Genomic DNA, 21,820 nt, shown 5'->3' on the forward strand with positions numbered 1-21,820 from the left:
GAAAGATATACCCAAATGAATGCACAGTTACAGGGACTAGCAAGAAGAGATAAGAAGGCCTTCTTAAATGAACAATGCAAAAAAAACAGAGGAAAACAAAAGAATGGAAAATACTAGAGATCTCTTCAAGAAAAATGGATATATCAAGGGAACAGTTCATGCAAGGATGGCACAATCAAGGACAAAAAATTGTAAGTAACTAACAGAAGCAGATGGAGAAGGCAACAGCACCCCACTCCAGTACTCTTGCCTGGAAAATCCCATGGATGAAGGAGCCTGGTAGGCTGCAGTCCGTGTGGTCGCTAAGAGTCAGACACGACTGAGCGACTTCACTTTCACTTTTCACTTTCATGCATTGGAGAAGGAAATGGCAACCCACTCCAGTGTTCTTGCCTGGAGAATCCCAGGGACGGGGGAGCCTGGTGGGCTGCCGTCTATGGGGTCGCAAAGAGTTGGACACGACTGAAGTGACTTAGCAGCAGCAGCAGCAGCAACAGAAGCAGAAGAGATTAAAAAGAGGTGACAAGAATACAAAGAAGAACTATACAAGAAAGGTCTTAATCACCCAGATAACCATGATAGTATGGCCACTCACCTAGATTCAGACATCCTACAGCATGAAGTCAAGTGAGACTTAGGAAGCATCACTACAAACAAAGCTAGTGGAGGTGATGGAATTCTGGCTGAGCTATTGAAAACCCTAAAAGATGATGCTGATAAAGTGCTGCATTTATTATGTTAGCAAATCTGGAAAACTCAGCAGTGGCCATAGGACTAGAAAAGGTCAGCTTTCATTCCAACCCCAAAGAAGAGCAATGTTGCATTCATTTCACATCTAGCAAGGTCATGCTCAAAATCCTTCAAGTCAAGATTCAGCAGTATGTGAAATGAGAACTTCCAGATGGACAAGCTGGGTTTAGAAAAGGCAGAGGAACCAGAGATCAAATTGCCAACATTTGTTGGATCATGGAGAAAGCAAGTTAGTTCCAGAAAAATACCTAATTTTGCTTCATTGACGATGTGAAAGCTCTTGAGTGTGTGGATCACAAAGAAACTGTGGAAAATTCTTAAAGAGATGGGAATATCAGACTACCTTACCTGTCTTCTGAGAAACCTGTATGTAGGTCAAGAAGCAACAGCTAGAACCGGACATGAAGCAAGTGACTGGTTCAAAACTGGGAAAGGAATAAGACAAGGCTGTATGTTGTCACCCTTCTCATTTAACTTCTATGCAGAGTAAATCATGCAAAATGCCAGGCTGCATGAATCACAAGCTAGAAGCAAGATTTCCAGGAGAAATATCGACAACTTTGGATATGCAGTTGATTCCAATCTAATGGCAGAAAGTGAGGAACTAAAGAGCTTCTTGATGAGAGTGAAAGAGGAGAGTGAAAAAGCTGGCTTGAAACTCAACATTGAAAAAATAAATCATGGCATCCAGTCCCATCACTTCATGGCAAATAGAAGGGAAAAAGTGGAAGCAGTGACAGATGTTATTTCCTTGGGTTCCAAAATCACTGCAGATGGTGACTGCAGTCATGAAAATAAAAGACACTTGCTCCTTGGAAGGAAAGCTATGACAAAGCTAGACAGCATATTAAAAGGCAGACAACACTTTGCCAACAGAGGTCCATATAGTCAAAGCTATGGCTTTTCCAGTAGTTATGTACAGATGTCAAAGTTGGACCATAAGGAAGGCTGAGTGCCGAAGAAATGATGCCTTCAAACTGTGTTGCTCGAGAAGAGTCTTAAGAGTCACTTGGACAACAAGGAGATCAAATCAGTCAATCCTAAAGGGAATCAATTCTGAATATTCATTAGAAGGACTGATGCTGAAGCTGAAGCTTCAATAATTTGACCACCTAATGGAAAGAGCAGACTCACTGGAAAAGATGCTGATACTGTGAAAGATTGAAGGCAAAAGGAGAAGGGGGTGGCAGAGGATGAGATGGTTAGATAGCATTACTGATTCAATGTATATGAATTTGAGCAAACTCCAGGAGTCAGTGGAGGACAGAGGAGCCTCACATGCTGCAGTCCATGAGACGGCAATGAGTCAGACATGACTTAGCTACTGAACACCAACAGAATAACTGTCCTTAGACTACTTTCCTATTCCACTACTCCCCTCTCACAGTTTTTCTCTAAAAATAACTGAAAGCCTAGATGGAAATTCTGATAGCGTAGCCTAGACTAAACTCCAGTGGAATTGGGTTCAGAGCCCAGTTTCCAAGAGGTTCAAGTATTTGAAGAAGAGGGCATTCACAGGTGGGAATGCACAGACTGGCTGCAAGGTGGGAAAACAGACCATGAGAACCATGTGCCTTAGCAGGGCAGGGAGCATGCCAGGCACCCAACATCTGGAACCCAAGGCCCCATTCCCAGCCCTTGTCTGGGCAGTTTGTCTGGTAACCATCCTGGAGAACATGGGACTCATCCTTCTCTATTCCCAACAGCCAACCCCACATTCCAACACTATCTCTCAGGGCACAAGAAAGGGAGAGGAACAGAGAGACAGACAAGACGTGAAGTAAGAAACTGACATCTTTGTCTCTAGGATAAGACACACAGAGAGAGACATAGCTTGACTGCCTGTTCTCCATGGCAAACTAATAGAAGATGGAGATGGGTGGCACATCACCAGTACTGGACGAAAGGCACCATGCCGAGAGCCACACAGTTTCCTTGAAAGTGGAGTCTCAGAGAACTGGGGAGATGCTCAGAACATGAACTGGTATTTGTTACTCAGATATTTCTCCTCTAGAGGTTTTCTTTGGAAAAGACCATAATCTCCTCTTTCATTCTCTAACTCCTCATTCTACATGTTAGGAGAATCTCCTGATCTGGACACTGTGGGCCCTTCCAGATAATCACGGGAGCAGCTATTCAGTGTGTTTTCAAGCCTCCTCAAGGGTGGGTGCATGGAGGCAAGACAGTGGGAAGCCACTTTCCCACTGAAAGAGAATAACCCAAAGGGCAACAAGGAACAAGTTGTGGCTTTAGAAAAAAAAAAAAATCTTCTATTTGAGATGTCAGATACTTGATTCCCAGCAACAGCTCCATTAAATCATCATTTATTGATTTAGTGTTCAAGTGAGGTCAGCTCTAAGGATTAGATCAAGCTGTTCTTGTCCTTCAGTCCAGATGGTTTGGTGATCAAGATCCCACAGGAAGTAAGTGAATTCAGGTCAAGCTTCTCTGCACAATGTGAGTCTCCCCTAGGCACTGCCAGGGGCCAGCAGCCTCATCTCTCCTTCCCTCACCCCAACCCAAGCCCGCCCATGCCTCAGGGCCTGTCCGGTCCCAACTCTTCCCTCACTCACCTGTGAGCCCAACCTGAGCCCTCAGCTTGTAGAAATCTCTGGGCACCTGGCTATAGGGATGAAGGTGCTATAGGAGAGGATCACATCACACCAAGTTCTTCAGCTTGAGGAAGGCTGGTGTCTCCACAGTCACCAAAGATGGTTCTTCAGTGGAGACTGTCTTGGGGAGAAGAAATAAAATCCTGGGTCTGGGATTTTTTTTAGCATTGTTTTCAGTCTTGGATATACCACTTGAAAGTATGTCAAATCTTTTTTCTTTCTTAATTGGAGTATAATTGCTTTACAGTTTTGTGTTAGTTTCTGCCATACAACATGAATCAGCTATAAGCATAGATATATCCCCCCCTCCCGAACCGCCCTTCCTCCCAGCTTCCATCCCACCTCTCTAGGTTATAACAGCTGAGCTCCCTGTGCTATATACATCAGCTGTCCACTAGTTCCTTCAAGTGTATCAAATTTTGAAGGTGGAGTTATCTTTAAAGATAACCCACTCTCACACCATGCCATGTACCAGCACTGCTGTAGACCTGTGAAAATTTAATCAAAAGGCCCCAGCGGGGGCACAGTAGAAATGTGGCCAGCTGCCCCATCCCTAGCTTGCTTTCAAACTTCTGTGCCCACCCATCTGGGCCTCTGCCCACCCCCTCCATCTCACTTCCTCCATGGGTGTTTAGAGTTTCATCTTATTCCAGGTACATCTCTTCTGTGGTTTTCTGAAGGGTTTGCTTATGGTTGGTCAGAAAAACAGGAAAGGAAAAAAATGACTCAATTTTATCCAACTTTACCATTTCTTCCTTTCTTGTAATACAAGGCAAATTTCAGTGGTCCAGAACTACCAGCATCCTTAGATGTACCAGTGCTTCAAAAGGATACATCCATGGCCACTGCCAGTCTAGTCTCTGCAGATTTCACTTGGTACAAGAGAAGAAAGACAAAGTAAAGGTGGGGATAGTCACAGGCCCATTCTGAGAAGCAATCAGCAGAGGGAGAGAAGAGCAAGAAGGAAAGTTCCAAGTATAGCTGGGGCCACCAGCCATTCTCAGGCAATGGTGTAAAGTGCTCCCCTGCTTGTGTAAATGAACAGGATCTTCCGAAAGTAATCACCTGAGAAGGTGAGATCTTTATTTCCATAGAGAAGTCCTGTGTAATAAATACTTAGGAAACCCTCTGCTGCCTATAGGATTTACACTGATTTATTCTTTATTGACTATGCCAAAGCCTTTGATTGTGTGGATCACAAGAAACTGTGGAAAATTCTGAAACAGATAGAAATACCAGACCACCTGATCTGCCGCTTGAGAAACCTATATGCAGGTCAGGAAGCCACAGTTAGAACTGGAAATGGAACAGACTGGTTCCAAATAGGAAAAGGAGTACATCAAGGCTGTATATTGTCACCCTGCTTATTTAACTTATATGCAGAGTGCATCATGAGAAACGCTGGGCTGGAAGAAGCACAAGCTGGAATCAGATTGCCAGGAGAAATATCAATAACCTCAGATATGCAGATGACACCACCCTTATGGCAGAAAGTGAAGGGGAACTAAAAAGCCTCTTGATGAAAGTGAAAGAGGAGAATGAAAATTTTGGCTTAAAGCTCAACATTCAGAAAACGAAGATCATGGCATCTGGTCTCATCACTTCATTGCAAATAGATGGGGAAACAGTGGAAACAGTGTCAGACTTTATTTTGGGGGGCTCCAAAATCACTGCAGGTGGTGATTGCAGCCATGAAATTAAAAGAAGCTTACTCCTTGGAAGGAAAGTTATGACCAACCTAGATAGCATATTCAAAAGCAGAGACATTACTTTGCCAACAAAGGTCCATCTAGTCAAGGCTATGGTTTTTCCAGTGGTCATGTATGGATGTGAGAGTTGGACTGTGAAGAAGGCTGAGCGCCAAAGAATTTATGCTTTTGAACTGTGGTGTTGGAGAAGACTCTTGAGAGTCCCTTGGACTGCAAGGAGATCCAACCAGTCCGTTCTAAAGGAGATCAGTCCCGGGTGTTCTTTGGAAGGAATGATGCTGAAGCTGAAACTCCAGTACTTTGGCCACCTCATGCGAAGAGTTGACTCCCTGGAAAAGACTCTGATGCTGGGAGGGATTGGGAGCAGGAGGAGAAGGGGACAACAGAGGATGAGATGGCTGATGGCATCACCGACTCGATGGATACGAGTTTTTGAGTGAACTCCGGGAGTTGGTGATGGACAAGGAGGTCTGGCGTGCTGCAATTCATGGGGTTGCAAAGAGTCGGACACGACTGAGCAACTGAACTGAGCTGAACTGATACTTTATTATAGAAGTTTCCCTAGTGGTTCAGACAGTAAAACCCTCTGCCTGCAATGCGGGGGATATGGGTTCTATCCCTGGGTTGGGAAGATCCTTTGGAGAAGTAAATGGCAAGCTACTCCAGTACTCTTGCCTTGGAAATCCCATGGATGAAGGAGCCTGGCAGGCTACAGTCCATGGGGTTGCAAAGAGTTGTAGACGACTGAGCGACTTCACTTTCACTATACTTTATTATGCTGGATATCCTTAGCAATGGCAAATCTTTACCATTTCAGGACACATTTGATGACAGGAGCGAGTCATGTAGAGTAAAGCCTTACTAAAAAGCTGGGCAAGTCCCTTTTAGGTCAAAATCTAGGTGAGGTTGGTTTAACAATTATCTTTCTCTTATTTGTAAATTTCCCAGAAGTGAGGCGGCTAGGCTGGCTGGACCATGATCACCATTGCTCACCTGCCAATAGGGTCTTGACATTGTCAGGTCCAGTGGACCAAGTACATTGCCCAGCAGGGTCAGTGTCACTGCAAGAGAAAGTTCTTATCCTTGGAACACCTTCATTTTCTGGGTCTGTAGCAGACTCATATTTGGGTCCTTAATTGTCTCTCCAATCCCCAGATCTCACCCAGTTCCCCATCAGTGGTATTCTGCCAGTTTTCTTCAACCCTGTGTTCAGGGCTAAAAGTGATTCCCCCAGATATCCTACTATGGCTGGGTGCCTCCTTTCAAATCACTTAAAAAGATAAAGCAAAAAAGGAAAGTCCCCTCCGCAATCTCACAAGCCTAGGCTACTCCTAGTGATACCTAGTATGTTTCTTCCCACATGGTTTCTTTTTGGGGACTCAAGCATGCTCTTTTAACTAAATCAATACACATATTTTGAATGACAGGAAGAATACCCTGCAGTGAGCACAGTGACCCACCACCCTCTGCAAAGCCTTAAGTAGGCTATGATTATCTTGGGCCAGGATGGCTTAATTTCTAAGTCTATAGATCGTTCAGCACAGCTACAACCTATACCAATCTCAGGTCCTAGCAGAACCCAGGTAGGCTGTGGGACAAGACAGCCTGTTCTGCTGGAACGCTCAAGTGACAAAGTCAGTGGTAACTTCTGGTCCAGAAGCCAAAGGTTTAGGGCCAGGATCTGATCTGAACTCTGCCCTGTCCTGGATGAGTCCCTCTGCTCTCCAGCTACCTCACCTGGTAAAGACAGAGGTGGAATGAGAGGGAGCAAGTTGTTAAGATGCCCAGGGAACTAATCTGTAATGTAATGGAATAGAGAAAATGGTATTAATTAGCACTCTGCTCAGGGAGCATCCTGAGTCTGGTTTAAAGGAATATATTGATAAGCTGCCAGGTATTCAGGTGGAAAGTGAAAGTGAAAGTCACTCAGTCATGTCTGACTTGTTGTGAACCCATAGACTATATAATCCATAGAATTCTCCAGGCCAAAATACTGGAGTGGGTAGATTTTTCCTTCTCCAGGGGATCTTCCCAACACAGGGATTGAACCCAGGTCTCCCACATTGCAGGTGGATTCTTTTTTTTTTTTTTTTTTTTGCAGGTGGATTCTTTACCAGCTGACCCAGAAGGGAAGCCCAAGAATATTGGAGTGGGTAGCTTATCCCTTCTCCAGAGGATCTTCCTGACCCAGGAGTCAAACCAGGGTCTCCTGCATTGCAGGCAGATTCTTTACCAACTGAACTATCAGGGAAGCCCATTAAGGTGGACAGAAGAACATTTCTATAGTCTATATTTGTTGCTCTGGCCTGCCCAGTATCTATCTTCTTGTCTTTTGGCATCAGAAGGAATATTTTCTGTGATGTACCACCTCCCCCACCCTCAGTGCAAATGGTTTGGGAGCTGGACTCCTTCAGGCTGTAAGAACTGGCATGTGACCCAGGCAAGGACAATCAGAGCAGCGAATTCCTCTGGTTATAATCATTGATTTCTGGTTGGGCAAATGACCCAACCATGATGCTCAATTCTTTGGGGACATCGTTGGGAACTGTTAGGGAGACTCTGTTCCAGCTGCTCAAAGGACAGGATGTAAGCCAAGAATTAACAGCCTCTTGCCACCATCAGTGAGAAGATCCTGGGGAGAATGAAATAGAAGAACAGACATATGGAGCAAATATGATGTGTTTTGATGACATTATTCAAGTCCATGGATCCAACTATGCCAAAAGTAAGTTAATTCCCTAGAGTTCAATGATTGATACATTCCTGATTTTGCTTAAGCCTGTTTTTTTTCCACTTAGTTACACTTACACACACACACACAAAATCCTGACTAACACAACTTCCAAGGGGAATGCTTGAGCAACAAAGATGATAAAGCAGGGCTTTTGTTTTGCTGAGATGTGCAAAAGATGGGATGTTACCTCTAGCATTCTCCTTTTCCACTCTTTCCTCACAGAAATTACTTCTGTTATTTCTTCAACTCTAAGTACTGGACAATAATTTAAGAATATCCATTTAAAAGGGCACAGAGGTATGACTGGCTAGAGACACATGTATACCATGGTTCAGATATCATGGAACCAAACGCTTTGTGTTCATGTTCCAGTTTCTCCACTAACTGTGTGAACTTGATTTAGTCTCACAGCTTCTCTAAGACTAAATATATGTGCCTGTGAGGATGAAGGAGATAATGTTCATGGAAGCGTTTTGAAATCCATAAAGGAGTAGGAGTTGTGAGTCAGGGAAATCTGAACACTTACCACCTTGCAAGGATGCTACATTACAGAAGAAAACATCTTGAGGGAAGAAAGCAGAACTTTATCTCACTGGTCATAGCAAACACCCTCTTCCAACAACACAAACGAAGACTCTACACATGGACATCACCAGATGGTCAACACCGAAATCAGACTGATTATATTCTTTGCAGCCAAAGATGGAAAAGCTCTATACAGTCAGCAAAAACAAGACCAGGAGCTGACTGTGGTTCAGACCATGAACTCCTTATTGCCAATTGAAGAAAGTAGGGAAAACCACTGGACCATTCAGGTATGACCTAAATCAAATCCCTTATGATTATACAGTGGAAGTGAGAAATAGATTTAAGGGCCTAGATCTGATAGAGTGCCTGATGAACTATGGACTGAGGTTCGTGACATTGTACAGGAGACAGGGATCAAGACCATTCCATAGAAAAGAAATGCAAAAAAGCAAAATGGCTGTCTGGGGAGGCCTTATAATTAGCTGTGAAAAGAAGAGAAGTGAAAAGCAAAGGAGAAAAGGAAAGATATAAGCATCTGAATGCACAATTCCAAAGAATAGCAAGAAGAGATAAGAAAGCCTTCTTCAGCGATCAATGCAAAGAAATAGAGGAAAACAACAGAATGGGAAAGACTAGGGATCTCTTCAAGAAAATCAGAGATACCAAAGGAACATTTCATGCAAAGATGAGCTCGATATAGGAATGGTATGGACCTAACAGAAGCAGAAGATATTAAGAAGAGTACACAGAAGAACTGTACGAAAAAGATCTTCATGTCCCAGATAATCACGATGCTGTGATCACTGACCTAGAGCCAGACATCCTGGAATGTGAAGTCAAGTGGGCCTTAGAAAGCATCACTACGAACAAAGCTAGTGGAGGTGATGGAATTCTAGTGGAGCTATTCCAAATCCTGAAAGATGATGCTGTGAAAGTGCTGCACTCAATATGCCAGCAAATTTGGAAAACTCAGCAGTGGCCACAGAACTGGAAAAGGTCAGTTTTCATTCCAATCCCACTGAAAGGCAATGCCAAAGAATGCTCAAACTACCGCATAATTGCAGTCATCTCACACGATAGTAAAGTAATGCTCAAAATTCTCCAAGCCAGGCTTCAGCAATATATGAACCGTGAACTTCCTGATGTTCAAGCTGGTTTTAGAAAAGGCAGAGGAACCAGAGATCAAATTGCCAACATCCGCTGGATCATGGAAAAAGCAAGAGAATTCCAGAAAAACATCTATTTCTGCTTTATTGACTATGCCAAAGCCTTTGACTGTGTGGATCACAATAAACTGTGGAAAATTTTGAAAGAGATGGGAATACCAGAACACCTGACCTGCCTCTTGAGAAATTTGTATGCAGGTCAGGAAGCAACAGTTAGAACTGGACATGGAACAACAGACTGGTTCCAAATAGGAAAAGGAGTTCATCAAGGCTGTATATTGTCACTCTGCTTATTTAACTTATATGCAGAGTTCATCATGAGAAACGCTGGACTGGAAGAAACACAAGCTGGAATCAAGATTGCCGGGAGAAATATCAATAACCTCAGATATGCAGATGACACCACCCTTATGGCAGAAAGTGAACAGGAACTAAAAAGCCTCTTGGTGAAAGTGAAAAAGGCGAGTGAAAAAGTTGGCTTAAAGCTCAACATTCAGAAAACGAAGATCATGGCATCTGGTCCCACCACTTCATGGGAAATAGACGGGGAAACAGTGAAAACAGTGTCAGACTTTATTTTTCTGGGCTCCAAAATCACTACAGATGGTGACTGAAGCTATGAAATTAAAAGACGCTTCCTCCTTGGAAGGAAAGTTATGACCAACCTAGATAGCACGTTCAAAAGCAGAGACATTACTTTGCCAACAAAGGTTCGTCTAGTCAAGGCTATGGTTTTTCCTGTGGTCATGTATGGATGTGAGAGTTGGACTGTGAAGAAGGCTGAGCGCCGAAGAATTGATGCTTTTGAACTGTGGTGTTGGAGAAGACTCTTGAGAGTCCCTTGGACTGCAAGGAGATCCAACCAGTCCATTCTGAAGGAGATCAGCCCTGGGATTTCTTTGGAAGGAATGATGCTAAAGCTGAAACTCCAGTACTTTGGCCACCTCATGCGAAGAGTTGACTCACTGGAAAAGACTGATGCTGGGAGGGATTTTGGGCAGGAGGAGAAGGGGACGACAGAGAATGAGATGGCTGGATGGCATCACTGACTCGATGGACCTGAGTCTGAGTGAACTCCGGGAGTTGGTGATGGACAGGGAGGCCTGGCATGCTGCAATTCATGGGGTCGCAAAGAGCCGGACACGACTGAGCAACTGATCTGATCTGATCTGAAGAAGGCTGAGCTGGGACACATTTTAGTATCAGCAGATCATGATGCCAAATGGAACTTCATCTCTTTGAATGAGGATTAAGAACAGCTCAATAACTGATATGACCTCCAGTCTTCCTGTTACCAGAAAGTAAGTTTATGTGTCCAATGTACAGTGAGGCCAAACAATACCAAAACGTGGGAGTCTGGAACAGAGAAAAGTTTATTGCAGGGGTGTGCAAGGAAATGGTGCTCATGCCTTAAAACTCCCAAATCTCCCCCCCAACAAGAGCTCTCAGCAAAGTCCTTTTCTAGGAAAGGTGAAGGAGTATGGTTAGTTGTTGCAGACTTCTTGGTGTCAGAGCCTTTGTTCTTGAGGCCAGGTTATGGTTAGATAACAATGTTCCTGCAAATATCCACCAGACAAATGTTATTCTCCGTTCTGACAAGAAATGGCGGGGTCCCAAGGCTCAACTTTTCCCCTGTGAGGTCCAGGTCCCGGCTGAAAAGCTCTCAGTTGATGGTTCCTTCAGAGCCAGGTCCCCAGACCCTGCCCAGCTGTCATCCCTGAGGGAGCCAGGTGCCCGGGACCTCTTGTCTTCAGCTCCTCAGGCTGCCCAAATGGTGGGGGCCTGGTCCCGCAGATGACATTCTAGGCAAATGGCTGCTGCCATTAGGTCACAGGGGTGGGGATAAAGGAGAGGTTCACTGTAGCCTCAAGGCCTGGGTCCAGCCAGCGAGTGGCTTTGGCGAGAGCCCTAGAGCCCTCCAGAACACAGCCCCCAGCCTGTTCTCTGGGCCCCTCCACTCACTCACTGGCCTGAAGCCAGGTAAGCTGGAGGGCCATGGGGGAGGCCAGGATCCGCCTCTTATTCTCTGCCTGACAACTAACTACTCCACTGAAGGTTGGCTGAACGGCCTCACTAAGGTTGCTCCTGAACAGTTGGTCGCTTGTGGGAGGGGCCCACTGTGGCACCAACCAATGACTGAGCAGGATCATTAACGGTCACTCACTGACGGCTGCTTAGGGGAGGGGCCCACTGAGGAGACGACCAATGGCTGAGCAGGACCACTAAAGGTCTTGTGCTAACTGTTGCCTAGTAGCAGGGTGGGCAGGCTGGAAGGAGGATGGTGGTAATGGCACACAGCGTCCACAGTTTGCTAAGGGCCACTCTTTATTATATTCCCATTGCTTCTCTCTCCTAACCTACTCCTTCCCCAGACACAAGCAGACAGTCAAGATTTGCACCAAGAAGTTCAAACATTCCAGATGGGTAACCAACAGGAGACTACCACTGGGGAGAAAATAATTACATTCAATATAACAGTCATTCTAATCTTTTCAAGAAAGCATGAGAACCTCTTTTAAACATCTGAAATTTTCACAGACCTCTTTCCACATGAAGGCACCTGTTCATTGAGAAAATACTTATTGAATTATGAATTCAGTGCTACTTTAAAATGAATTTGTATATTACTCATAACAGTGGCAGTTCCCAACACTTGGAGTCACACAAGAATATGCAAGTCATATGAGGTGCTTGGTGTTCAGTCCCCTCAGGTCAGGGGCAAACAGATGAGACGACCAGGACAGCCCCTGAGGGACTGACTCCTTGCTGTTTCCCTGGCAGCTCCCCCCGCCACTGTCTGGTTTCTGTGCCAATGTTGTTTTCTTGGTATTCTTAAGAAGGGCACTTGCCACTTGCTCCCTCCATCTGAGATTTGGTTGTTTTCCATTTCCTTTTGTTGTTGTTTTGCATTTTTCTTCCTCTCAGGTGGGTGAACAGGAGTTCAAGTTTGTTTTGTTATTTCCTAACCTGGGTCACATTCAGGACTCTGATTAAAGCTTTGTGATTTCACCTTCTGAACTCCCAGAAGACAAAACTCAGAACTGCAAATAGTACCCACTCAGGTTGTCAAGAGATGCAAAAGCTTTTCCTTGATGTACAGCATCAACAGCTTTAAAAAGCATCCACTTGGGTATCACACTGATTTTTCTCAATTAATGTCTCTATTTGATCACTATCAACTTCAACTGGTCTACCCGACCATGGACACTGTCCAGTGAGAAATCACCAGCATAAAACTTCACAACCACTTTTGACACATCTGATCAGTCACAGCACCTTCTCTGTACACTACACGAATCTTTTTCTGTGTTTCAGTTGCATTTTTACCTTCCTTGGAATAAAAAAACATAACATGCTGGAGGGGGGAAAAAAAAGAAAGCTCCTACTTAAGTTGTACATTTTGAAGAAGACACTCAGAGAGTATCCAGGCAGGCTCTTTTCTGGACAGCTTATTAACAGAGGAGCAGGGCCAGTAGGGGCTTGTTGCAAGTGTAATTCAAATGGCAACATACTCCAGTATTTTTGCCTGGGAAACCTCATGGACAGAGAAACCTGGTGGGCCACAGTCCTTAGGTCACAAGAGTCGGACACAACTTAACAACTAAACCATCATCTTTTAAAATGGCTGTTTAAAAAGCCCAAGGCCTCTCCACATTCCTAGACCCACTGCCTTGAGGGCCCTGTCTTCACATCTTGGTGATAGCTGCTGGCAAGTGGTGCCCAGGTCAGAGTTCTGAAAATCCAGGTGTTTGGGGGCTCAGACTTGAATATGGCTTGAAATCTAAAAATATGGCCAATCATTTTATGGTGCTCCTTCCCCAAGGGTTTCTCCTTGACCTATTACCAAGATTTGGGCTAAGCCCTCACAGGGTTCTGGCACTCTCCCTGGGCTCCCAAGTCAGTAGAACATCTTCTGACAACCTCTTGTTGAGAGCTCAGGTGGGTTCCACTGCGATGTTAAGGTTCTGAGCCGAGAAGGAAAGAACAGTCAATGTGATTCTCAAAGAGATTGTGGTCAGTTGCTAAGTCGTGTCTGACTCATTGTGACCCCATAAACGGTAGCCCACCAGGCTACTTTGTCCATGGGATTTTCCAGGGAAGAATACTGGAGTAGGTTGCCATTTTGTCTTCCAGGGGATCTTCCCGACCCAGGGGTTGAATCCACATCTCCTGCATTAGCAGATGGATTCTTTACCACTGAGCTACTTAAGAAGCCCCCTCAAGAGATTAGGGACATTGTAGTTTATCACAACACACACACACAAAATCCTAGCCTAGTCCCATTTCTGACTCTTGTAATTCCCAGAAGCCCAGATAAGAAAGTAAGATGGTATGGGACTAGGCGAGGCCCATAATCTGAAGCTCATGGGCGTGGGTGTCAATGCTGTAAGGTTGGGCAAGGGTTAGTCACTAAATTCCAACCGCTTGACTTCTTACAAATATTCCAATCACAAATGGCAGAGTTTATCTTTCCTAAAAAAAAAAAAAATCCTACTAGACCAAATACCTGCCAAATATGATTTGCAGAATAAGAGCACTACATGCAATACTTTTCTGGGGGTGGGAGGTATGGAAAGTTCAATGTCCAGGTCAGTTTGAAAAGCAGTAAGTAAAACAAAGACAGTTTCTGCTACAGGACTCCTCAGAGCTTCTGCTATGTTAGTACACATTGTGGCCTCCGAACCTGCTAGAGGCTGCAACACTGTCTACACCTGTATTAAGTTGGCATTTCAGGGAAAAGGGCTTCCCTGGTGGCTCAGACAGTAAAGAATTTGCCGGCAGTGTGGAAGACCCAGGTTTGATCCCTGGATCACGAACAGCCTCTGCAGAAGGGAATGGCAACCCACCCCAGTATTCTTGCCCAGAGGAGCCAGGCAGTCTACAGTCCACGGGATCGCAAAGAGTGGGACACAACTGAGCGACTAACACTTTCTTTTCACTTTTTCATGGAAAGCATTCTATGATGCTAGTGTACAACAGAACATGCTCTGGGAAACATTACAGCAGACCTAACGTAATCTACAGAGAAGGCAATGGCACCCCACTCCACTCCTTGCCTGGAAAATCCCATGGATGGAGGAGCCTGGAAGGCTGCAGTCCATGGGGTCGCTGAGGGTCGGACACGACTGAACGACTTCACTTTTTCACTTTCATACATTGAAGAAGGAAATGGCAACCCACTCCAGTGTTCTTGCCTGGAGAATCCCAGGGACGGGGCATCCTGGTGGGCTGCTGTCTATGGGGCTGCACAGAGTCGGACACAACTGAAGTGACTCAGCAGCAACGTAATCTAATTAAGAGGTGAAGCAGTGCTCTGACGCAGAATCCTGAAGAGAGGCAAGGGTAGAGGGAAGCCACTTAGGCAGTTTCATGAGCAGGCCTTGGATTCCTCTCCATCTACGGCACTTCCTTCCACAGGCCCCAGCCACATCATAAGTAAGTTGCTTGTGTGTGTCTGTGTGTTTTAAGGGAAGGTGCAGAGGAGTAGGACAAAGGGGATGCTTGATCTTTTATTTGCCTTGCAGCTCACGAAAAATGATGGGAGTTGCACCTGAGATTCTTAATATAAGTAAACGTATATACACACAGAAACAGGTATATAACTATAAAAACAAAATCGTGCAAGTTATTTGGAAATAAGAGGAATACCCATCATGTCCCCATCCTAATTCCTGTCATCACTTATATATGTCTTCAGTGCTCTTCTAGGGATAGCTTTTTACATCACTGTCATTATCATTTTAATTCTTGTATTCCTGGCAATGGAAAAAAGCCCTGATTTTCCTCCCCACTTCTGAATTTGTCTTTCCAGAGGTGGAAAAAGACAGAACCACGATGGAAAGCACCAATGGATATTGCATATCCGCCTTTCTTCAAGCTGGCCCCCTAACCTTCCTCCTGCCCACAGCCCACATGGTGTTCCCACCGCCAGTTCTCCTCCCTCTGTGTTATCATCCTGGTATACTCCTCCTTCCAGCCCAAGAATACCACTAGCTAAAATGATAAACTTTTGCCCAGTGTTCATATTAACTTTGGCCTTCCAGGTACAAAAGTCTTGCTTTTTGTCAGGAAGCACCTGTTGAAGTGAATTCATTCTTGCCCACTCAATTCTTTTTATTTATTTATGGCTGTGCTGAATCTTCATTGCTGTGCGAGGGCTTTCTCTAGTTGTGGGGGCTACTCTCTAGTTGCAGTGCATGGGCTTCTCATTGCGGTGGGTTCTCCTGTTGCAGAGCATAGGCTCTAGGGTGCATGGGCTCAGTAGTTGCGAAGCATGGGCTTAGTTGTCCCGTGGGATGTGGAATCTTCCCAGACCAGGAATCAAACTTGTGACCCCTGCATTGGCAGGCAGATTCTTAACCACTGGACCACCAGGGAAGTTCCGTCCACTCTATTCTATACCATGATCCTGGAAGATTTTGGATGGTGAAAGATGGCGGTGGGCAAACAGTAATGTAAGATATCCTCCCAAGAGTATTCAGGGAACTAGGTAATGCAGTCTATAGTAGATAACTGTTATTTCTGCCTTCCCAGTGTCTTTTCTCTTTGTAAAAGCATTCAGATTTTCCTTCAGGAACCACTTTACCTGTTCCTCTCAAACTACACAGTTTGGTAGTTTGGCTGACATCCTTACCACTCCAGGGTTGAGAATAGGACCCAGATCTGGTCATTTTGGAGTCAACCAGAGGGAGACACAATTCTGGAGGATTTTTTTTTTTTTATTTAAATAATGGGTAGAATCTCTCTGACCACAAGATTGCTAAGAACTGAATGTTAAAGAGATTGCCTGATGGAGAAGAAACACAAAGCAATACTGGGAGAAGGGAGACAGCGGAGTTCTGATGACATACAGTTGCTTACATGGTAGTCTTGTAACACTTTGGCATGATGACACTGGAGCTCTTCATTTGGTTTGGTGCACACAGTAGCTGAGCAGTGCTGAGCCCTGAGGCAGCCTGCCTGCTTACTTCACCCTGACCAGGTGGGTCCTGCTAGAACATGGCGAACTTCACAGAGATGCCTGTAGGCACTCTTTTTAACTCTATAGCGTGTCATGGGGCAGTGTGACCCCAACCCATGTACAGGTGCCACATCTTGCCTCTGGTCTTCTGGCTGAGTCCATCCAAGTATCAGATATAAAGATAAACCCTATGACCCATGGAGCCATGAACCTGTTAGGTAAAAGACTGCTTTGAATCCTCATCAGGGGTTTAACAGCTAAAAAGAACCCTAAGCATTTAACACATAACCATTTAATATGTCCTGTCAGTACGAGGGTGGACAGCAGCTATTTTCCATTTTACAGATGAGGTAGAGGATCTGCCCAATGCCATGTGGCTACAGACTCAGCTATTTAATAAGATGTAAACACAGTCTCATTCCTAAGCCTGTTACTTCCACAGTGCTCTACTGAAACTCAAGAAGCCAAAAGCTTTCCTCACAAATGATTGAATTCATCTTTTTTTAATATAGTCTTTCAAAAAAACACTTTAAAACCACAACCACACCAAATTGTAAAAGATCAACCTACTTCACATCAAAACAGGTTAACACAGAGAATTAACCAATAACTGAGGGTGTGACGTGTGAAGAAGGAACCCAGGGGTGTATGAGAACCTGTAGTTGGGGATGCCCCATAGGCTGGGGGAGTCCCTCCGGAGATGCTGAGGCTCTAACGTTACAGCGGTGGCTCGGTGAGGGGGGAGGACTTACATGGTTTTACTTTCTAGGCTTCTTATGACAGTGTCACCAAACCACACATGTTAAAATACAGCCATGTGGCAAATTTCTGAAAGGCTCCTTATAATTTTGCCTTTTAAACTGTTTGGTTGGCCAAACAATTGGCCATTTAATATATGACTGGCAATAATTCCTTGCAATTATGGTGTGTGCCTGGGAATATATGTGAAGAAACAAACTCATTATATTGTTTTCAACATTTTAAATTTGGAAATGTTTCATTTTGTGGATATTTATTTTTGCTCTTTTTCTTTGCCTAACTTGAAGGCAATATATATTTTTTTTTTTTTTGGTAAGCCTTCCCACTGATTCTTCAAAGCTTACAAATATTAGACACAATGCCTTTAATTGCCTAACAGGTAAAACAGCAGAGACGTGGAAACAGAGCATTGACAGAGAGAGGAGAATTTGAGAAGTATGGGGAGCCAAATGTACTCAGCATTTAAAACAACCTCAGGTCAGTTGTCATGACCTGAAATTGGACCCCTCCGAGCAACAAGCCAGGCACCATTTCAAAATATATGGTCCCACCAATATCTTCCCTTAAAGACTAAAGTGATATCTTCAGGAGTCCTACCATCCAAGATGCACCAGGAATAGGCACCTGCCTCGAACGTTCCTCTTCCTTTGGGGCAGCATCCACTCCCAAGAGGAGACCAGTTATCCAAATGGCCCCCAGTGAGTTCAACAGCAGGTCCACCACCCTCAGGACCGTGTGGTGACAGGGTATTCACAGAGTAGACACATGAAGCTGCCAAATGCGTCATTGTTGGGCTACTTCATTTAAGTCAGTCTCTGATTTCTAGAAATTCACCTACCTTCATCAGTTTGAATACATGATTTCACAAATCACAGTAGAAATTATTAGCAAACTAATCAACCTGAAATTTTTAGATGTAAAGCTCTTTAAGAGGGTTGGGAATGGGGGGAAAAACACAGGAATAAAGAGTGTAAAACATCTTGATGTTATGAGGATGGGAGTGGCATGGAGGAGGCAATGAAGGTCATCTTTCTGGTTTTGGGGGCACCCAAACCAGGAAACTCTGATGGAGTGCAAATTACTTCTCCCCTACTCTGGAGTCAGGTGAGGAAGAGCAGAGGTCCAGGCTGGGTACAAGGCCTCATATATCCACCCTGATTTCCCAAAAGCAATCCAAGTGTGCAGAAGTGAAATACTTATGCCATCACAGCTGGTCAGTAGCTGAAATGGGGCAGAAAGCAAGCTGGGCCTCTTACCTCCCAAGATCAGCATCCCCACCCCTGTAGACTTAACACAAGGGTATTAGCAGAGCAGGATCCACATCTAGAACCACCAGTATCAGAAGAACCAGGAAGACAGGAAGTGGCCCATGTGCCAAAAGCTCTGCCCCAGTCCATCTACAGATGCTACCAAAGGCCAGTGCCTCAGGCATGGAGTCAGGCTATCTAACTATTAAGGGCCAAATGAAAGACATGGATTAGAGGAGCCCTGGACCTAGTCTGCTCCTGACAAATATGACAGCCCTATTTGCTTGGGTAAAGGAGTGATGTGGCTTGGCTTCCCACTCAAATGGCTTCCTAGATCTAGTCAACTAGAGTACAGAAAAACTGCACTTGCCTGCTTGACATTCCTCGTAACTACTGGTCACTTCTAAAGAACAGGCCAGGGTGGTCTAAACATGGAAACTCTGATTGAGTGCAAGTTACTTCTCCACTCTGTAGTCAGATGAGGAACAGCAGAGGTCCAGGCTGGGTGCAAGGCCTGTGATGCTGCTTTTTTATCCATCACAGACTGTTATAATCACCTACCAGCACATTCACGTCTCCAAAAAAGCACCAACAGGTAAAGTCAATGAGGCCCCACATTCTAATCCACCCACCATAACCAATACCCTGGAAAAATCCACTTCTGCACCCTGCTTTGGTCCCCTCACCTCACCAGTTGAATCCCACCCCTGGCCTCAGGCACAGCCAAAATTAAAGTAATCCCTTAGTTCCCTGGTGTTTCCTTTTCTCCATCTACCTACGATTTTGTCCACTTCCTTAGGCCTCCTCTACTCCAATCATCTACTTTCTTCCCTGCCTTTTCACACCCTTCTCTCTTCCACTTGGCCACCTCGAAACTAAGTGTCAGCACTGGCCTTACCCAGGAGCCTCCCAACACAGAAGACCCAGCGGGATGGCGACCTCACCATTTTTCACTATAGAGTGACAGTGAGAGGACAGGCACCACAGTGCAACCTAAGCTTTGGGGCTTTTTGCTTGGGTCTGTAATCAACGATGTCCTTCACCACTTTTTATCAGAAAAGATAAACAAACAAACCACAAGGTTCGGCTGCCCTCTGAGGGCAATCTGGATTTCAGCAGTGCCTCCTGCTCTTTCCCCATCCGCACATCATGTTGCAACACCCTAGCTTCCCCCCCATCTGTCTTGTTGAATATGGTAAATAATCATGATGGAAGGAGGCTGGCTGGTGTTCACCCAGAATGTAACAGAGAAGGATGGTAGAAGACAGAAGCAAGGCTTGGAACATGATAGGAAGGCAAGGCCATGATTCTGTCACGATCCCTAAAATGTGTATATGCCTTAAAAAAAAAAAAAAAATTACTAGTCTTATTGAATTCAGACTGGTCTGTTTCTGTCAACAGAGGGAAGTAAAGGGGTCAAGATAGAAAGCTAAGCTCAAAGTGCTGGAATCTCCCATCAAACTATACTAGGGGTAGCTGCACCAACCAGGAGCTAAGCTAAGAACAAGGCAGAGACTGCAGAAGTGGAATGTCACTAAGAAGTACCAGTAACCTCTGCCCAAGGAGAGCTGTTGCTTCTCTCAGGCACCTGAGAAGGAGCTGGCAGCAGGCTGCTTAAATAAATATTAATATTTAATGTGTCTTCCTATTGCCTACAGCATCACTACTACCACTCCAGAAGCAGCTGTACCAGTCAGAGGGCTGGAGACCACCAGACACTTTCGTGTTGACAGCAGATGGAAGCTCGCATCCCTTATACTAGCTGTAATGATCTGCCTGGTGTCTACATGTCACCCTAAACTGACCAACAGGACCCATTTCCCAATCTTGTCCCAAGGGACAGAAAGTTCCTACTGGACACAGCCAAAGCCATTTGGTTCCTTACTTCTATATCTGAGCATGGGTGGATCTGGGTTTGAACATCAGCAGCATTAAATAAAATTACTTTGCCAACAAAGGTCCATCTAGTCAAAGCTATGGTTTTTCCAGTAGTCACGTATGGATGTGAGAGTTGGACTATAATGAAAGCTGAGCATCCTTTTCCATCCAAAAGGAAATCAGTACTGAATATTCATTGAAAGGACTGATGCTGAAGCTGAAACTCCAATACTTTGGCCATCTGATGTGAAGAACTAACTCATTGGAAAAGACCCTTACACTGGGAAAGATTGAAGGCAGGAGGAGAAGGAGATAACAGAGGATGAGATGGTTGGATGGCATCACTGACTCGATGGACATGAATTTGAGCAAGCATCAGGAAGGAGCATGACAGGGAAGCCTGGCATGCTGCAGTCCATGGGTTGCAAAGAGTCAGACACGACTGAGTGACTGAACTGATGTGTGGTAGGCAAAATTTTCAGATGTCTAAGAGTCCTGGCCCCGGCTATTCAAACACTAACCTAGGTACTGCTGTGACCAGATGACTTAAGATACGTTATCACAAGAAGTCAGATTCAAAGCATGAGAAGGATTCAATGCATCATCGCTGGCTTGAAGATGCAGGGAGTCAAGTTATAAGGAATGCAGGCAGCCTCTACTTATAAGCTGAGAGTTGCCTGCAGCTGACAGCCAGCCAGAAACAGGAACTCCAGTCCAACAATTCTGCCAACAATCCAAATATGGTTGGAAATGTATTCCTGCCCGGAGCCCAGCACCTTGACATTAGCCTTGCGAAGCCATAACCAGAGAATCCAAGCACAGACCAGGACCTCTGACCTACAGAATTGTGGATGATAAATGGTAATACTTTAGGCTCCTAAGTTTGTGGTAACTGGTTATGCAGCAACAGAAATCTAATACAGCATGTAGAGCTCTCAGTAAGTTGACAACCACAGTTCACAATGGCCTGACCTGTCGGTGTTAGCTCCCCACTCCACATCCTCCCACACCCCCAGACACAAGAGCACAAACTTCCTCGGGACCCCTTTTACTGAGAAAAGAAAAGTGTACTGAGAGACCTGGGGAGGTAAAGACCATGCCTTACCTCAAAAGTCCACCCTAGGTAGACAATATCATTTGGAATCCTAATAGAAAAATCAGATATTTCCCCTACCACTGATAACTCTGAACCCCCATACACACCACTTGTAGCCTCTACTAGCAGCAGGTACAATCGCCACAAGTCCTGAGTGTTCCTGCACATTCCCACTGGGGAGGCTTTTATCCTGGCCCTTTCCTATCACGTGTTCACAGCAAGCAATCTTGAGGGGTGAAGTAATGTCCCTATCTGGAACAAAGAGCAAGCTTGTAAGAGGTGGAGTTCCCACATGTGCATGTTCCTTGCCTGTGATGCAAACCACTGGTGTGCATGGCATACCTGCAGACCCTCCACATCTTGTGGGACTTGGAGAAAGA

The 21,820-nt window shown here is 44.9% G+C and overlaps 1 protein-coding gene across 1 annotated transcript in view; it reads right to left on the reverse strand.

Annotated features, from left to right (window-relative positions):
- The window catches only part of RCL1 (RNA terminal phosphate cyclase like 1), a 194,863-nt gene that overhangs the window by 107,530 nt on the left and 65,513 nt on the right, over positions 1–21,820 (reverse strand). The window lies entirely within an intron of this gene.

This window comes from Bos indicus x Bos taurus, chromosome 8 (genome assembly GCF_003369695.1).
Source record: "Bos indicus x Bos taurus breed Angus x Brahman F1 hybrid chromosome 8, Bos_hybrid_MaternalHap_v2.0, whole genome shotgun sequence".
NCBI classification, from domain to species: Eukaryota; Metazoa; Chordata; class Mammalia; order Artiodactyla; family Bovidae; genus Bos; species Bos indicus x Bos taurus.